The sequence below is a fragment of the Acinonyx jubatus genome, chromosome B3 (genome assembly GCF_027475565.1).
Source record: "Acinonyx jubatus isolate Ajub_Pintada_27869175 chromosome B3, VMU_Ajub_asm_v1.0, whole genome shotgun sequence".
In the NCBI taxonomy this organism is placed as follows: Eukaryota; Metazoa; Chordata; class Mammalia; order Carnivora; family Felidae; genus Acinonyx; species Acinonyx jubatus.
Genome location: NC_069386.1, coordinates 80,092,096 through 80,108,850, shown reverse-complemented (window position 1 = coordinate 80,108,850; position 16,755 = coordinate 80,092,096). Strand labels below are relative to the sequence as shown.

Genomic DNA, 16,755 nt, shown 5'->3' with positions numbered 1-16,755 from the left:
TGTAATGGTAATATCTGATAATGTTGATTCCTACATCTTTCTGATTTTTGGTGTGACTTTCATATAACTTGTTCTCATTTTCTCATATTTTTACCCATGAAGGAACCAAGACAAAAGTAGAAATGACCTACTCAAAGCAATCCAGTTAAAATGAGTCTCTGGATGACCCATCTTTATTTTCTTAAGCAGGACTACTGCTTTTTATGTTTGCAATGCAGTTTCTTTCTCATTCTGCCTTTAAGTTTACCTTATAACCATTTCAAGGAAATGTTTAGATTAAGTATCTTCACAGAAATTAACGAAAAATGTTTAACTTCAGTGGAGCTACAGTTGATGGGAGAGTTGGAGGGAGAGAGCAACTATTTGCCTAATATTCTTCTTGAGTGGTCCCTACAATTGTCTCAGAAATGAAGCGATCTATACAACTAAGTTTTCAAAGATATTTTACTAAGTCATTCAAACACAACTTGTTCCTCTTAATCGAGTTTTAATAACATGAAGTGGCTTTCCATGAAAAACAAAAACAAAAGCTTTTAAGTTCTACAAGGAATCTAGGAAACTGAAAAAAATAAATTCTTAGTAATTCTGGATTTAAACTAAAACTTTGTTTTCTATCTTCTCACAAAACTTCTGCATTCATAGATAAAAGGTGTGATATCTTAATTATTTTACACTTTTAAGTTATTACACCATGTCAGGAAATTCCTGTTGGTCCTATCTTCATAATATATCTAGAATTTATCACTTTTCATTACATTTAGTGCTCTAATCTGACCCATCCACCATCATATCTGGCCCTAGATTATTCCAAGGCTTCCCAATTAATCTCCGTGCTTCCACTCCTGCTCCCCTTCCCCTATCACTATCAGAGCAGCCAGAGTTTCTTTTAAAACGTAAGTCAGAGCTTCCCATTCTTAGGTCTGAAAACCTCCAGTGGCTCCTAAAAGTCAAATCCTTTCTATGGCATAAGATCTGCCTTCTCCAAACCTATCTTATTCTTTGACCTACTCTCATATATTCTCCCACACTCATTCTGCTCTAGACACAATGAGGAACACTAACACAGTTTCTTAACATGCTAAGCATGCCTCTGCCTCTACACTTACTTTTCCTAATAACTTCCAAAGTCCACCTTACCTCCTAATTTACTTGCAACTTATTTACTTGTCATTAGACTCTATCCCTCTCCCCACACCTACTCCAGATTTAACAAAGATCCACAAAGGCATAAATCTTTATTTCATCAATATATTCCACAAGATTCCAACAGTGCCTCCTACTTAGTACTCAATAAATGCATGAATGCTAATAAATATTAAAATCAAAATGTTCTTAATTCTTTGGTCAAAAAGAGGAAAGCACATTTGTTTACTGAATAAGCACTGTAATATATTAATCTAAAGCTACTAATGGAAGAAATGCACATTTATTTCAAGATTCCAAAAACAGTCAAAACTTAAGCCACCAGAATAAAGACTATGATCTATAATACATTTAGCCCTAATTTTTGAAACTTTTAGAATCAGAAATATTATAAGAAATTACATTTTCCAGAACTAAACAGAAGGATCTTTGTAATTACGTGCTCCAGCTTCTTTAAGTCAAACAAAGTTATCTCTTACATAATCAAATATTTGAGAAAAGACAGATCGGAGCCCGAAGACTGTCATATATTTCACAGTCTCAGGTGATGTAACCTAGCTTAATAAAAGTTATCAACTGATTTACTAAAGATGAATATGGTACAATATTGATACAGTATTACTTAATTCTTATTCTCAGTAACAAATTTATTAACAAATTTATTATTAGCGAAAAACTAGAAAAGGAAATGAAAAAGCCATTTTAACATATACAATAGTTAAGTCATTAAACAATGTAATACTTGTAGAAGAGTCAATTATATTCCACAACATTTTCTTTGACCAAGAATTCTACCACATAAGCACATAATCTTAAGGTTGAAAGGAACACTAAAGACATTCCAATGAATTGGTCTTTACACAAGATTATAATCAAGTGAATGAAGAGAATCTATTAAAAATTTCAACAATTTATGTAGGGACTAAATAACCTGGAAGCATATCCTGGTTAGCAATTAGGATTAAACTACATTAGAATGGAGATTTTGTTGCTGTTGTTTTTACCACATTCCCAACACCCTAAACAGTGCCTGACACAAAGTGGCTGCTCAAATATTTGATGACTAATTGGGCCAGTCTCCAAACTCAGATCCTAAACCACTGAAGTCGTATTTGTAGTCAAAATTAACAAAAATTGCACAATGCTATGGGCCCTAAGTCTATTAGTATAGCATAATATTCTAATATAAAAAGTCCAGATTTGTCCAAGACCAACAGTTTGCTGGTTAACACAAATTAGGCAAGCCTGAAGGCTCAATGGAAGTATTTCCAGGAGGGTCCAAGTAGGCAGTACTCTGGAGCTCCCTCCCCAAGCCCTACTCAGTAAAGATAATTCTGTTTTCATTCATTTTTATCTTTTGATATTTCAAATATTTACTCTTTGAAAAAAGTTTCACTGCATAAAATATTTGAAAACCAATGACCTAAAATATTTCCAAACAGAATTACTGCCTACCCTATTATTTAATCGACACTTTCCTCTAACAACATGTTATGTCCCACACCTTGGTATGAAAGTTATTCTAAACTCTTTCTAGCCCATTTCCTCACTCTGGTGAAAACAGAAGAACCAAAGGTCGCCTGATTTATATCAACCTATGTAAACAATCCATTAAGTATTTACTGTGGTTACCACTATCTGCTCAGCTTTATGTCAGAAGTTTTGAGGGTACAAAGGTATATGCAGGAAAGTCCACTAAGCTGGCACTATGAAAATGTTCACCTCCCTTCCAGAGTCTGAGTCTTCTCGCTTTGGAGAAAACAGAGAAGTGAAGGGAAGGGCATGATTTCACATTCAAAATTATAATGCTATGCCAGAGGGAAATCATTATTTTCATGATACAAACTACATTAAATAAGGCTTAACAATTTTCTCCGTGATGGGAACATTAAGAGGCTGAATAAGAATCTCAGGAAGATGTATAGACTAAAAAGAAGGTATATATTGGGGTGGGGGGAGGCTTAAAAGTACCTCCTCCACTATTTTTAAAGAAACTTTACAGCACCATAACTGAGAAGACAAAGACAATGTACTATACCATGGAATTGGTAAGTGCAATAGGAATTCAAAAAAATGAAAGATCAGTGCAAGTTGGAATAGATCAGGGTTTGGAAAACTTTTTCTGCACAAGGCCAAACAGTAAATATTTTAGGCTTTGCGTCCATACGGTGTCTGTTAGAACAATCCAACTCTGTGGTCATAGCGCAAAAACAGCCATTGACCATACTTCAATGAATGACCATGGTTGTGTCTGAGAACTAAAATTTGAATTTCATATAACTTTAACATATCACATATATTATTCTTTTAACTGTTTTCTTAACCATTTCAAAATGTAAAAAGCCATTATACAGAAGCAAAAGACCAGATCTGGTCCAAAGGTCATAACTTGGAAACTCCTGGAATAGATTAAGTTTCAGAGTAGAGAAAGGACTGGAGGCAACTCTGAAAAATAGACTGGATTTGAATTTTAAAAAGAAGTAATTCTAGGTGTGTGATTAGGGTGGAATGGTTGAGCATAGCTGTCATGATGAAAAGTAGACTTATTTCTTATTTCACTTATTTCTGAAGATAAAAGGTACAACAATAAGAAGGTCTTCAAGGGCAAGCAGGAGTTAAACCTTGTAAGCCATTATAAACTAGCAGTGGAATACAAAATTAGATTTGCTGAGGCACAAAGCCCAAGAGATGGACAAATACTGGAGACTTGAAACACCTGAACTATCACAGAAATGAAAAGAGCAATCCAAGAAAAAAGAATTTGGTGACTGGCTGCTAATGATAATAAAGACAAATGAGTCAATGTTTCTTAATGAAAAACTCAGTTTCAGCAACAGACGGTAGTATCACTTGAGTTTCAGGTGACAGTATTTCTGAAGAAAAATCAAAATAAAGAAATGAAATAAGGCAACATCAAGATTAGCAACATAAATTTGAAGATCATAACCTTAAGAAAATTATGTAAGAGATCATTTACTACTCTTATAAAAAACATCTAAGTAATTACTTAGTCAACAAAGAAGAGTAGCAAATCTGGATTTTTCAAAGCTCAGATCATATAGGAATGTTAATTTTCCACTAGTTCTATAAACTGTCAACCAAAATAAAAATAAGTAAATAAAAAGAGCTATTATTTGGCTTTGAAAAGTTAAGTATGGAAAGAAACAAAATTTTGGATCAGGAAGAACACATGATAAATGGGAAGAGAACTAACAAACTATCAGAACCAACGTACAACTTCTTTCAAGGCTGCTGGTAATGCCAAATACAGCAAAGAGGATAAACAGTAACACAAAAATTGTTTCTTTCCCCATCACTCCTTCTATTAACCTTCTATCTAACCTATTAACTTTTCCCCACATCTTTCAGTTTTTCTCAAAAGGTACAAACTGATGCTCTTACATTTTTACCTTATATTTTCCTCTCACCTGCCAACCTATCCTCACTTCCCTGTGCTTTTGGTCTACAAGGTCATTAACTTATCTAGTTGTTTTTTCCTTACTTATTCCAATCCTCTTCAATTTCCAAATCTTATCTTTTTTATCTAATTCCTTTACACTGATTTTTAAATCAGTATGTCCTGCCTTCTATATGGCTCCTTCTACTCTATGTTGAGCTGGCATCTAACCATTGCTAAATTGTCCAGCTCTCTTTCCACCAAAGCTATAAGCTCTTTTAAGGGAGTAATATTTTATATTTCCTTGTATCACTTACAGTGCCGTAGCTGCTCAATAAATTATTGTTCAGGAATAAAATATGCTAAATCTAATATGAAGCTAGAAAAATGAAAATTCACTTTTACCATTAACTCTTCATGATGAAAGCTGTAGAATGTAACCAAGAGACACATACGGGTCATATTTTAACCCTAAAATTATAAAGTTATTCATAACTCTTATTCCCAAGTAATAGTTCTAAGGAGTCCAACACAAAGACATGACCAAACATTAATAATCTATTTTTACTGCAAATCTAAGTATTGTGGACAGGCAACCTCCAAAATACAGGGGAAAAAAAAAAAATCAACCTTGCTTACCATCTCAAACTTCTATTTACAGTTAATATATCCAAATTCAAATGATTAATTCTTCTGTAAACGATTCCCAGAGACCCCGATAGAAATAGTTGTTCTCTTTTCTGCATCTCTTAGTACTTGTACGTATTTACTCCTTTATAGTTACTACCTTGTCAACTAAAGCTCAAGCTACACAATCTCTAATTTATCTTGGTATCCTCAAGGCCAGGCGCACAGCAAATGCTAAATAAAGATAATATGAATTAATGAATAACAAATCAAAGGCCTTCTTTTACACATAGATTTCTTTTTTCAAAGGAATTTTCATATTTAAGTACAATAGATTTACCAAAAATAGAAGTGACAGTGGTTTGGGAGGGTGGGTTGTCAAAGGAGGTCTCATGCCATCCAGGAAAAATCCGTAAGGGGTTCAAGTACCAGAGTTTTAAAACCAATTGAGTTAAAGTTCATACTTAATATTTTTAGCACTGAACTTTTTAAATTTCTAATATGGTTTTTCCTGGTTTGATAAAATGATTAACTACAACCTGCATTTAAACAAATAAAAGCTTGCTTACTCAAGTCACCATATGATGAATGACTTTATCAAGGTTTCTTCACCATTCTTAGAAAACCAAATTTTCTTAGTGTACTTTAAATGTATTTTACAAACATTTTTTAGAAACATCGATACTACTAAAGCAGAACACCTGAGTCAATTATATTCTCTGCATACCTTCTTGTGTGCGAAGAAAAAAAATCATGGGTCTTACAGCTCTAATACTTTTTAAAATTTCTAAGGAACCTGAAGTTGCAACAAACGAAACTTACTCTGTAGCTATCAAGAAAATTTGTATTATGCCATTTCATACTTAAGTGAGGAATACTAAAGGCAACACTTACCTGAAGTCCTGCTAATGCTGAAAAAGCTTAGTAGTCTTCCTGAGACATAACTTTTCCTTCAGTATTAAAAAAATGAGTTAAAAACTATTATTCTAAGCTGTACCACAACTTCCAAAAAAGGAATGCAACCACAGTATTTTATTCCTCAAAAAAAAAAATCTTAATTTTCAAGGTCAAAATAATTTATTTTCTCCAAAAGGGTTAAGTGTACTAACTCTGCTTTACAACAGGAAAAAAAAAAAAAAAGTGTGGGGCTTAAAACATTTTACAGATGTGACAGAATTAAGATATTAATTTTGGAAAACATTTTTTAAATTGCTAAAGTGGGGCACCTGGGTGGCTCAGTCGGCTGAGCATCCGACTCCTGATTTCGGCTCAGGTCACGACCCAGGGTCGTGGCATGGAGTCCCAAGTCTGGCTTTGAGCTTAGTGTGAAGCCTGCTTATGACTTTCTCTCTCTCCCTCTGCCCCTCTCCTCCGCTTGCACACTCTCCTTAAAAACAAAACAAAACCAAAAAAAACCCCTAATTTAAATGGGAGTGGGGTACTAAAAAATGACAAACATATCAGAATTCTGCAACAATTCTTTCTTATAGCAAAGTATAACTGATCCATTCCCCAATGCTCTTATAACTAACATATACAAAGAATGGTAAAATAATATATGCTAAAGTGGATTAAAAAAATGTAGCCTACACATGACAACCAAATCAATTGTCATCTAGTCATCTGTGTCCTTCTGACTAAAGACTGCTTTAAGTCAGTCAGATCAATAGTGCTATTTCTTGAAAGTTAAATACATAGGTATACGCAGATTTTCAATCATGTACGTTTAGTCTCATAAAGTGCTCCAAGGCCTGTGCAAGTTTTTTGGTGATCCACACTTAACACTCTCTTCCTCTGCTCTACTACACATATGGGAAATGTGGGTCAATTTGAAAGAGCCAAAAATGAGAAAGCAATTTAAAATGAAAATAAAACCTTAATTTGGCAACTGTCTAGTAGTAGATTACCTATATGGTATGTATATCTAAAAATACTCATTAAGAATACAGTTTTATCATAGTGAAGTCAAGTGAAATTGACAGTAAAACATTTCCAAAACACATTTTACTAATATATCTTAACCAAATATTTTTCCAAATGTTGCATCTGGATCAAATTTTTGTGAAAAGAACCATTTTAAAAGAAGATTTTGAGAAATATTTCCAGAAGTGAATACAAATGAATTCAATGCAAATAACTCCTCCGCCCCCCCCCCCCCCATATACTTTCAAACTGAGTACTGATTTTGGGTGTTTTAGGTGAAGCCGGCAAACCCCTCCCACACACACACACACCTGTAGAAGGCAGCATAAGCAAATACCAGTAAATACAACGACGTATTCCACCGTTTTACAAATGAGTAGTTTTAAAAAATGACATCGTTTCCTATCTATCACAAAGAAAAAGGCAAATTATATTTAAGAATTTAAACTTAAAAACGGGCGTACGTAGGTCTATTTTGGTCGAGACTTAAAACACTTAAAATTCCCATTTATTAAGCATGAGCCAAAACTGGATTTCTATCGTATGGCAAAAGTATAAGCGTCTCCCTACAACTTTGTCGGAATTTTACCAAACGTCCCAATAGTTTGCCTTTACTTCCGAGCACCTTTCGGCGTCAGCTACACCCACAGCCTCCACCTCACTTGCATTTCTAATAACGCTGAAGAGCGGGGGTGTGAGGGAGTGAGTATTTATGTGTGGATAAGTGCGCGCGCGCTCCCGCGCGGTTCCCCACCCCCACCCCGATACTTTTCTTTAGTGGAAACAGAGGAAGAATCTAAAGGTTATTCTAGCAAGCACTCAGTATCAAAGCTTCAAGCCGGACGCAGTCAACCCAGAAGACTCCCGTGTTTTGGTTGCGCAGTGCAACTTCTCACACCCTTGCCCGAGCTTTCGCAGCAGATGGGAAATTGGTGAACAGAACCCAGGGAGGAGTGGGGGAGATCGGGAAAAAGTGAAAGGGCCGATCCCCCTGAAAAGCGCTTAAGTTTGCAATGAAGATTGTGTTTCCGTGAATATGCGCCCACCCCCCCGCTCCCCCTTCCAGGTGGAACTCGTTAACAGCAGCAACCCAGCCAACAGACACCGCCACCTTCCCTCCCCACGTACCATCGGAGAGCAGGGCAAGTGAGGGCGGCGGGCGAGAGCGGACGCCTGGCGGGGCCGGCGCGATCCCCGGCCACAACCAGGCCTCCAGCGACCCCGGCCGCGTCACCTGTGGAGAAAGCGCCCCCTCCCCCGGCCTCTCTGCCCTTCACGCCGACCGTATCCCCCTCCCGCGGCAACCGCTCCCCGCTCGGCCTGCGAGGACCGAGCGCGGCGCCAGGCTCCCCTCCGTGGCTGCGGGGCCCCAGCGCCTTGAACTGGTTACAACCGGCGGCGGCGACCGAGCGGGGCAGCCGGTGGCGGGAGGGTCCCGGTCGGGGAGGGGGCGAGCGGGCAGGCCCGGAGGGGCTGAGATGGCAAGGTCCTACCTAACACCGTGGGTCTCCTCCGTCTCCTCCTCAACGGCAGCGGCCCCGGCGGTGGCGGCGGCAGCGACATTCCTGGGGAGCGCTCCCGCCGCCGCCGCCTCCTCCTCCACTCCCTGCTCGCCTCTCTTCCCCGGCGCGCTCACCCAGCGCCGCGTCCCCTCAGCCACCTCCCCCCGCCCTCCCCAACACACACGCCCCGAAACCTTAAGCCCTACAGCTCCCGCTGCCGGGTAACCCTCCCTCCCTCCCTCCCGCCACCAGCGGCGGCCCCGTCCCTCCCCCCTTCCCCAGTGCCCGCCGCCGCGCCGGGCTCAGTAATGGCGGCCACTCGGGCTCCCTCGCGCTGACGGATCTCTCTCCCTCTCTCCCGAACTTTACCTCAGCATCTCTCCCGGCGCGCACCGCCGGAACGCACGCGCGCGCGCGCAGCCACACACCCGGCCGGGGGCGGAGCGGCGGCGCAGCCTCGACGGGGCGCGCGCGCGCGCGTACCCGCACCGCCCTCCCCACAAATCCCCGCCCCCGCCGCCCTCACCTCGCGGCGCCTCCCGCGCCGCGCGCCCGGCTGGGCCCCGCCCCTGCCCTCGTCTCCGGGGAGCCTGGGAAGGCGCGAGCGCTTGGGCCGGAGGGAGGGGAGCAAGCGCGGGGCCGCGTCCTCGCTCGCGTCCGGGCTCCTCGATTGGCTTCTGCCCCTCCCCCTTCTTCCTCCGCCTCTCCCACCCATTGGTTCCCTCTCCTACTCCATTCCTTCTCACCTTTTCCCTTTTACCCATTGGCGTGGGTATTTTTCCTCCGCTTTCCCCTTTCTCCGTATTCTCCTCCTCCGTCCCATCCTCCACGCTTTAGAAGCTGCAGACCATGCAGCCCTGAGCGCGGTAGTCTCCGAACCTTCCCTGCGTTCTCCCTTTCCTTCTGTTCCGGTTTCTGGCTGAAACTGAGAGCAAACCACAGTACTGCAAAAGAACCTGATACCGTGTTAGCCGTTGCAAAACATCGCACGGGCACTGAAAGATTTTCGGTAAATTCCCCTACGGTCTCAGAGCATTAAAGAATTGAAGAGAGGAAAATATGCGCCCTAACACGTTGGCGGGGACCTGCTCGCATGGATACTTCTGCATGTGCAGCCAGTTTCCTGTCTGGGGATCGCTCGCTTACTACAGACATCACCCGCCCGGGACCTGGTGCCATACTCACCCAGAAGGCAGAACTCCATGGGAGCAAGAATCCCATTCTCCATCGACATGGCAGAGACGCACAGGCCCGTAGTTTATTCCATTCTTAATGGAAGTTGAGCGAGATACCAAGATTTAGGGGTTTAAGGTGGCCCCAAAGACGCCAGCTCCACACCACTACCAGCCTAATCTTAGGAAACATCGGCCACCAGGCTTCTATTATACAGCCTTAAGTATATTCAATATTTTTTTAAGCTTACAGAAATTTTACAAGTTTGGGGGTGCCCTGGGCTTTCTATGTATTTCTCTTCCGGGCATTGGTACTGAAAGGTGGAGAAAGGACGGACAGTAGAAAAATGCCTTTCCTTTTACCATTGAAGAAACTGAAGTCCTGCGACTTTCCCAAGGTCATCAGAATCTTAGAGATCTGAAAATAGTTGCCAGCAGATAAAAAATGAGCAAAAACATGAATCTACCCCAATTTGTTAAGTCTAAAAGAAGTAATTTGGGGGAGAATTTCTCTTGGGGGAAGATTTGTTTTCTACGCTGAAAACAGTTAATCATCAGTAAAGTTAACATTTAAAAAGTCTTTTAAATTCAAGTTACTCTTTATTTCTTACATAAGGTACTGGAGGTAGCCAAGGTTGCTTTTTTGTGTTATAATGATGCAGCTGCTGCCAACCAGAAGTACATTTATGGTCTGTTACTAAACTAGAAAAACAAAAGTGCCTTCTTGTAAAAATTACAAAATTTGTCAGTAAATCTATTCCAGTATTCCAGCACAAGTTTGTTCACACCCTTGCCCCTCTACTCTGCATTATTTCTCAAAGGTAAACTTAATAGACAAAGCAGAAGAGAGGTGTTTAATTCCTCTGTCTCTTACTCCCTAACTGTAAAAAGGCATCACTAAAATTCCTTACTGTAGCCACTTTCTTGCATTTGAATGCTGCCAAAGATGTTAAGTAGTTAAGGACTGTAGGTACTTATTTTCTATCAAACCATACACAGGGAAGGATGAAAAAGAAAACTTACAATTAAAGTAAATATAGAGGGGAGGAAAGGAGAAAAAGAGAAGAGGAATAAATTGGGGAAAGGGAGTGGAACCATCAAAGTGAGGTACTGATGCCCTAAAGTACCCATACCACTTGTACAGGTAGGAGAGTTCATGCATTTAAATGCATTTCATGACCTTTGTACTAAGAGTCCTTAAAAATACAGTAAGCTGATTCAGAGTCACAACTTTGACTCTGAAATGTTAAGTGTTATAAGGTGTCCAGCTGAAAGATACTTAAAAAATTACTCCCTAAATAATCAGAAATGTCCTAACCATGGACATGTATCAACATAAACCAAAGTCAAATAAATCAGGGCTTTTAAAGGAAACATCATCATATAAAGAAGGTGAAAATTATACCTTCTTTATATAATGATGTTTCCTTTAAAACAGGACATGATACTAAAGAATCAAGACCTGATTCTGGAGGGAAAAAAAGACTTGAAATCTCATTATCTCATAATGAAGACCCAGAAAATGTAGCAAACAAACAAACATAGCCATAGTTTTCAAAGGATAATTTTCAGAGCTGACATTACCATTAGTCCGAAATTTAGAACTTTGCTCCTTATTAATACATAGTCTAAAACTGCTTACTATTATGAAAAAGTTAACAGATTTTTATTGTTTTTATATTACTCTTCTCAAAAAATGAAGCATATAGTTTTCTGTACAAATAAAAATCTGAACATGAGGATTGGGGGCCAAAGTCCTATGGCTGAAAATGCTTAGTTATCTACAAATAAAAGGCAATAAAGAGGAAAAAATAAAAGACAAAGAATAAGATGGCATCTCCTAAAGTTTATCAGGAGCCAGGCCTTCAGATAAATAGCTTTAAACACTCACCCTCCCCACCCAAAGGAGAAATTTTGAGAAAATAAGTGATTTATTCTTTACACATGCACACGAGAGAGAGAGTGAGAGATGAGTAAATATTACCAAGCTCTCTCAGACCATCTACTCTTCTTATCTAAAATAAAAAATTTAACCACTTATTCCACTCTACTGGATAATTAAAACTACCCGAAGCTTTGTTTGTCATTTACTTTGAAAAAATTAGCAGAATAAGATTTCAGTCAGGCATTTTAGGTTTTTAATCTAAATATTCTCCACAAATTTCTAGTTCTTTAACATGTCCTAACAAAATATTAATATGCATGGTTTTTCTAGGATCAAAAGAGAAGACAGCCATAAATGTTATAAAAATTCCAGCTCTACCATCTGCAATATTCAGATGTTTGATGTGATTTGGCTTCAAAAGAACTTACCCTATAGAAGCGGCTGCACCCCCTGCTGGAAATCTCTGATCATAACCACTTTCGCTTTTGTAGCCTCCACCAAGAACATACAAAAAGCCAAATAAAGGGCCTTTGCATTCATGACAAAATTGACCAATCAATACCTTTTGCCCTTCTGATACAAGACAGGCAAAGTAGTTTGAAGAACAAACTACTTCACAATGTCGCCTGATTACACACAAAATACACAAAGAAGTTGGAGAATAAGGAAGGAAAATTAACCAAATAATTAAAGCACTGAATGATTGTTTATTGTGGAATTTCCTGTTGAATTTCATAACTCATTTCTACCTCCCACCAGCCCCCACCTTTGAAAGAGAAAATTCTCTCTTTCTCCCTGTCTCATACAGGTAGAACTTCCAGACAAACAGAAGCCAGAGTAAGATGGGGTGCTATTCCCACTAGTAGGCAAATCGTGATATACCCAATAACCCCTGTAACCATTTGCTGAGTTGGGTGCTGAAAGGCTTTCTCCAAATTTATGTTTTATGGCTACCAATGATATTTTCAGCGTGAAGAAAAGGTGCTAATTATGTCTTGGCTGTTACTGTAGAAAATATTTTGACAAGAGTTAAGGTAATTGTGAGCATGGGACTGGAACAGTAGGAATGTAATGCATTGACCTTCCTGGCATTTTGTTCCACAGAGCCTTGTTCTGTTGATTTTCCAGAATTGTATTTTCAGACTGAAATCCCAAAGATGGTATCAGAGTCTAGTTTCAAAATGTCATGTTCTTGCCACTCTGGTCCTAGAACATAACTGAAATAGTGAAAGCAGAATTCTGTTTTTTAATAATTAGTATTTTATAAAAATTATTTGTAATGCAGACTCCTTTTAAAGGGATAACAATTCATTCAGGTCCCGCCAGCACAAATACCTTAGACAAAAATCTTCAAGTTATTTTCTCTCACAAAAGGAGGTATTATTGGGCCATCTGGACCCTCCATTGAGTTTTTATGAAATATCACAGCTTGAATTTAATCAACCCCAATAAGGTTAACCCCACAAAGCTAAAAAATAATTGCAGAGGTTGCTAACGGAATTGTCTCTTTGAGATTGTTACCACTGCCATTCATAAATCATTATTACAGTGAGAAACAGGAAATTGTATTCATTGACTAACCACAAGAACATAATTTTTTGTAAATATCTCTTATTCCTGCTCTCTTTAGGCCAAATTTGGACTGTGAGCCCCTCTAGGTAAGAATCGCAAATGAACATTTGGCCCTATACAATACCTGGAACATAGTCAGAAAGCTCAAGGAATGTTTGATAATAATAATAACATGAAACACTCTAGGTTTTATGGATTTCTGTGGATTTATTACTAACAGAAGGATTTAGATTATATTTTGAAATACCAGCTGAGATAATCACTTTGGAAAATACAAATCACTTAAAGCAGTCGCTGAATTAGCCAGTGAAAGTCAAGTTAGATGCCCTTCCCTGAGTACAACCCACATTTCTCTAAATCACATCTCTCTAGAAGGTAAATGTGAGTTACTAGCAACAAATAACTGTGGATCTGAAATATCAGGGAACATTGTAAAGACCTGGTGCAGCATAAGAGTTTCTGAAATCAATGAAAAGCTGTATAATCACTTCATAATTAAGGCTTTGTTATTTTTCCCTATTATTATAAGTTGCAAGTAGATGATAAATGTTTGCTTTGCCAATCCATGCTTCTGCATTTTCTTCAAAAGGCTTCTCAAATAATAATGTGGTTTTTCTGATGGACACACAACTTCTTTCAAACACATCTATTACATAGTAAGGAATAATAATATTCCTCTTTCCCCAAATAGGCTTCCAATCTCTCTTCAGCACAGTCTAGTACAGGACTTCAGCATATAATTCATTTATTTCTAGCCTTAGTACCCACAAATAATTCTTTTCTTCCCTCAAAAAGTATTTACATTAGAAATTCTGAGATTTTACAAACATGGTAACAAAGTAAAAGTAAAGTAGCAAAAATTCATAATGTGTACTGTAGATCAAATTCTTATGAAATTACATTACGATGCAGGCAAATATTTCAAATATTTTAGGAGCACCTGGGTGGCTCAGTTGGGTAAGCATCCGACTCTCTATTTCAGCTTAGGTCATGATCTCACCAGTTCATGAGATTGAGCCCCACTTCGGGCTCCACACATAGGGCTTCACGCTTTCAACACTATCAGAGTGGAGCCTGCTTGGGATTCACACTCTCCCTCTCTCTCTCTCTGCCCCTCCCTCTCTTGCACGGATAAGTGTGCACACACAGGCACTCTCTCTCAAAATAAATAAACTTTAAAAAAGTAATAATAAAATATTTTGAAAGTATATATTTTTGAGGTAGAAAAATATCTATAATGATTTCTGTGAAAAAATAAGGCTACAAAGAAATAAAGGTAGTATGATTCCATTTTTGTAAAAAGAAAATGTTTTGAAAATAAGATGACAATGTTCTTGACTGACATGTTGACAGTGATTTAATCTAGATGGTGGAATTATAGCTAATGTTAATTTTCTTTTTGCTTTTCTATATTTTCTAATTTTTTTACAACAAACATTATTTCTTCTGCAATAAAATGTTGGATTATGGTGGTGTTGAAAATGGAGAGAGAATATATAAAGCAGGATGAGATAAATTCTCTTGAAGCAATGAACTGCCTACCACATATATCTCAATTCATTTCTCTTTTATTATTTCCTTTACTTCTCTCTTTTTTCCCTCTTACTCCTATTTTAGATTGTTTCCTCTTTCTTCCTTCCTTTTTGATTCTCCATCTGCTTTTCCTACTCTCTTAATTATCTCTTGTGCCTTTTACAGGCCACCTTGGGCATTGACTGGTTCCATCTGTAGCAACCTCTGATGTAATGGAATGAAATGGCCTGGATAAACATATTGCCACCACTGGATTGTAGCCTGTCTTTGATGAATTTTTTTTAAAGGTCCTACAGACCAAAATATATCAAAGAATGTACATTTTGTTATATTTAATGACTTTATTTTTAATTATATAAATCTGCCCATATTATTGCCTATATTGCTGATGATTTCATGGCACAGATTCTATTTTTAAACTGTTTCTACACTAAGACTGTTCAAAAGCTTTCTGACATAGACAATAGATAGAATTTCTACTGCTGATAAAGCCGAACTGATCTTTCCACATGCTCTGGTATTCCCCTTTGGACCACAAGGATTATGATAAAATGTGTTCCATTTGGATGGTTTCCCATGTGGATTTCCTGATACTTGGAAGTTACCTTTGGCTTCCATCACCCCAGGGAACTGAGGGTTGCTGTTTTCAGTCAGAGCATTTATCTTGTAGTACTCCTCCTTCACTGCATCCTCCTCAGCACAGGATAATCAATTACCAGTTTAAAGAACAGGCAAAAATGGTCTTACTACACTGCAAAGAAATGCTGGGGCACAAATTCATTTGTAGTAGAAAGACCCAAACTGGGAGTCAGGAGACCTGAATTAGTATCTCAGGTTCTGCTTATGGTGTGACCTTCAGAAGTCATTGAAGCTCTCTGAGCTGAAATTTCTGCATCCACAAAATGGTGCCTTTACCACTCTAACATTATTAAGTTTGAAATTATTTTGCAGGGTTAGCCCAGGGACCACTTTATTCTGGTTTGCACTTAAACACCTACCCATACCCACCACCACACCCAGACAAGGCTGTTACTCTTAGTCTCCCTACTGGTTTTGTCTAGGGCCCTTACCTCAACTCTCCCTAATAAAGAGAAAAAAACAAAACAAAAAAGCCTTTATCCTAATGAAAGAAAGTTAATACTAATACTCTAATATTCATCCCTAAAATCTATTTCATTAGGTTTGAACCTCTGAATTTCCCAGAGAAAGACTGCCCCATCCTTGTTATAAGGTCAAGTGCTCTGAACCTTCCTTGACAAAAAGTTGCCTTGTGGTTTCTAAGTCCACAACTCTCCCACAATGTATTCATCACTTTGCATACTCTTCAAACAGTATAATCCAAATCATCCAAGTAGTCAATACTGGGTCCCGACAGTCATGTCTTTTCTCCCTGCGTCCATATAGACAATCCTGTTTCCATCTTCAGCCCCAGACAACTGCTAATCTTGTTTGTTTCTTTCGGGATTTGCCTATTCTGGACATTTAATGTAAATGTAATCATACAATATGTGTCTTGTGCATCTGGCTTCTTTTACTTGCTATAACATTTTTGAGGTTCATCCATATATTGGCATGCACCAATAATTCATTATTTTTCATTGCTGTCTAGTACTCTATTATATGCATATGCCACATTTTATTTATCCATTTACTAGTTGGTTGACATTTAGATTGTTTTCACTTTTTCGCTATTATGGGTAATGCTGCTCTGAACACACAAATATTTGTGTGGATATATGTTTCCATTTCTCTTAGATACCTATGGATGAAATTAATGGGTCATATAGTAAATTTATATATATTTTTTAAATTGTTTAATGTTTTATTTATATTTGAAAGAGAGAGCATGAGCAGGGAAGGGGCAGAGAGAGATGGAGACAGAATCGGAAGCAGGCTCCATCCAGGCTCCAAGCTGTCAGCACAGAGCCAGATGCGGGGCTTGAACTCACAAACCATGAGATCATGACCTGAGCTGAAGTCGGACGCTTAACCGACTGAGCC

General features: G+C 38.7%; 1 protein-coding gene across 6 annotated transcripts in view; it reads right to left on the bottom strand.

The window, feature by feature from the left end:
* The window catches only part of ARHGAP5 (Rho GTPase activating protein 5), a 78,756-nt gene extending 69,673 nt beyond the window's left edge, over window positions 1-9,083 (bottom strand). For 3 of the 6 annotated variants that reach the window (XR_008299346.1, XM_027065557.2, XM_053224349.1), the window contains exon 1: window positions 8,584-8,746. The gene's annotated coding sequence lies outside the window, so the exon portion shown is untranslated. Of the gene's footprint in view, window positions 1-8,583; window positions 8,748-8,961 lie in introns of those variants that run through there. The other 3 variants (XM_027065554.2, XM_027065556.2, XM_027065555.2) reach the window with 2 other exon arrangements.
* Between the last annotated feature and the right edge of the window lie 7,672 nt (window positions 9,084-16,755).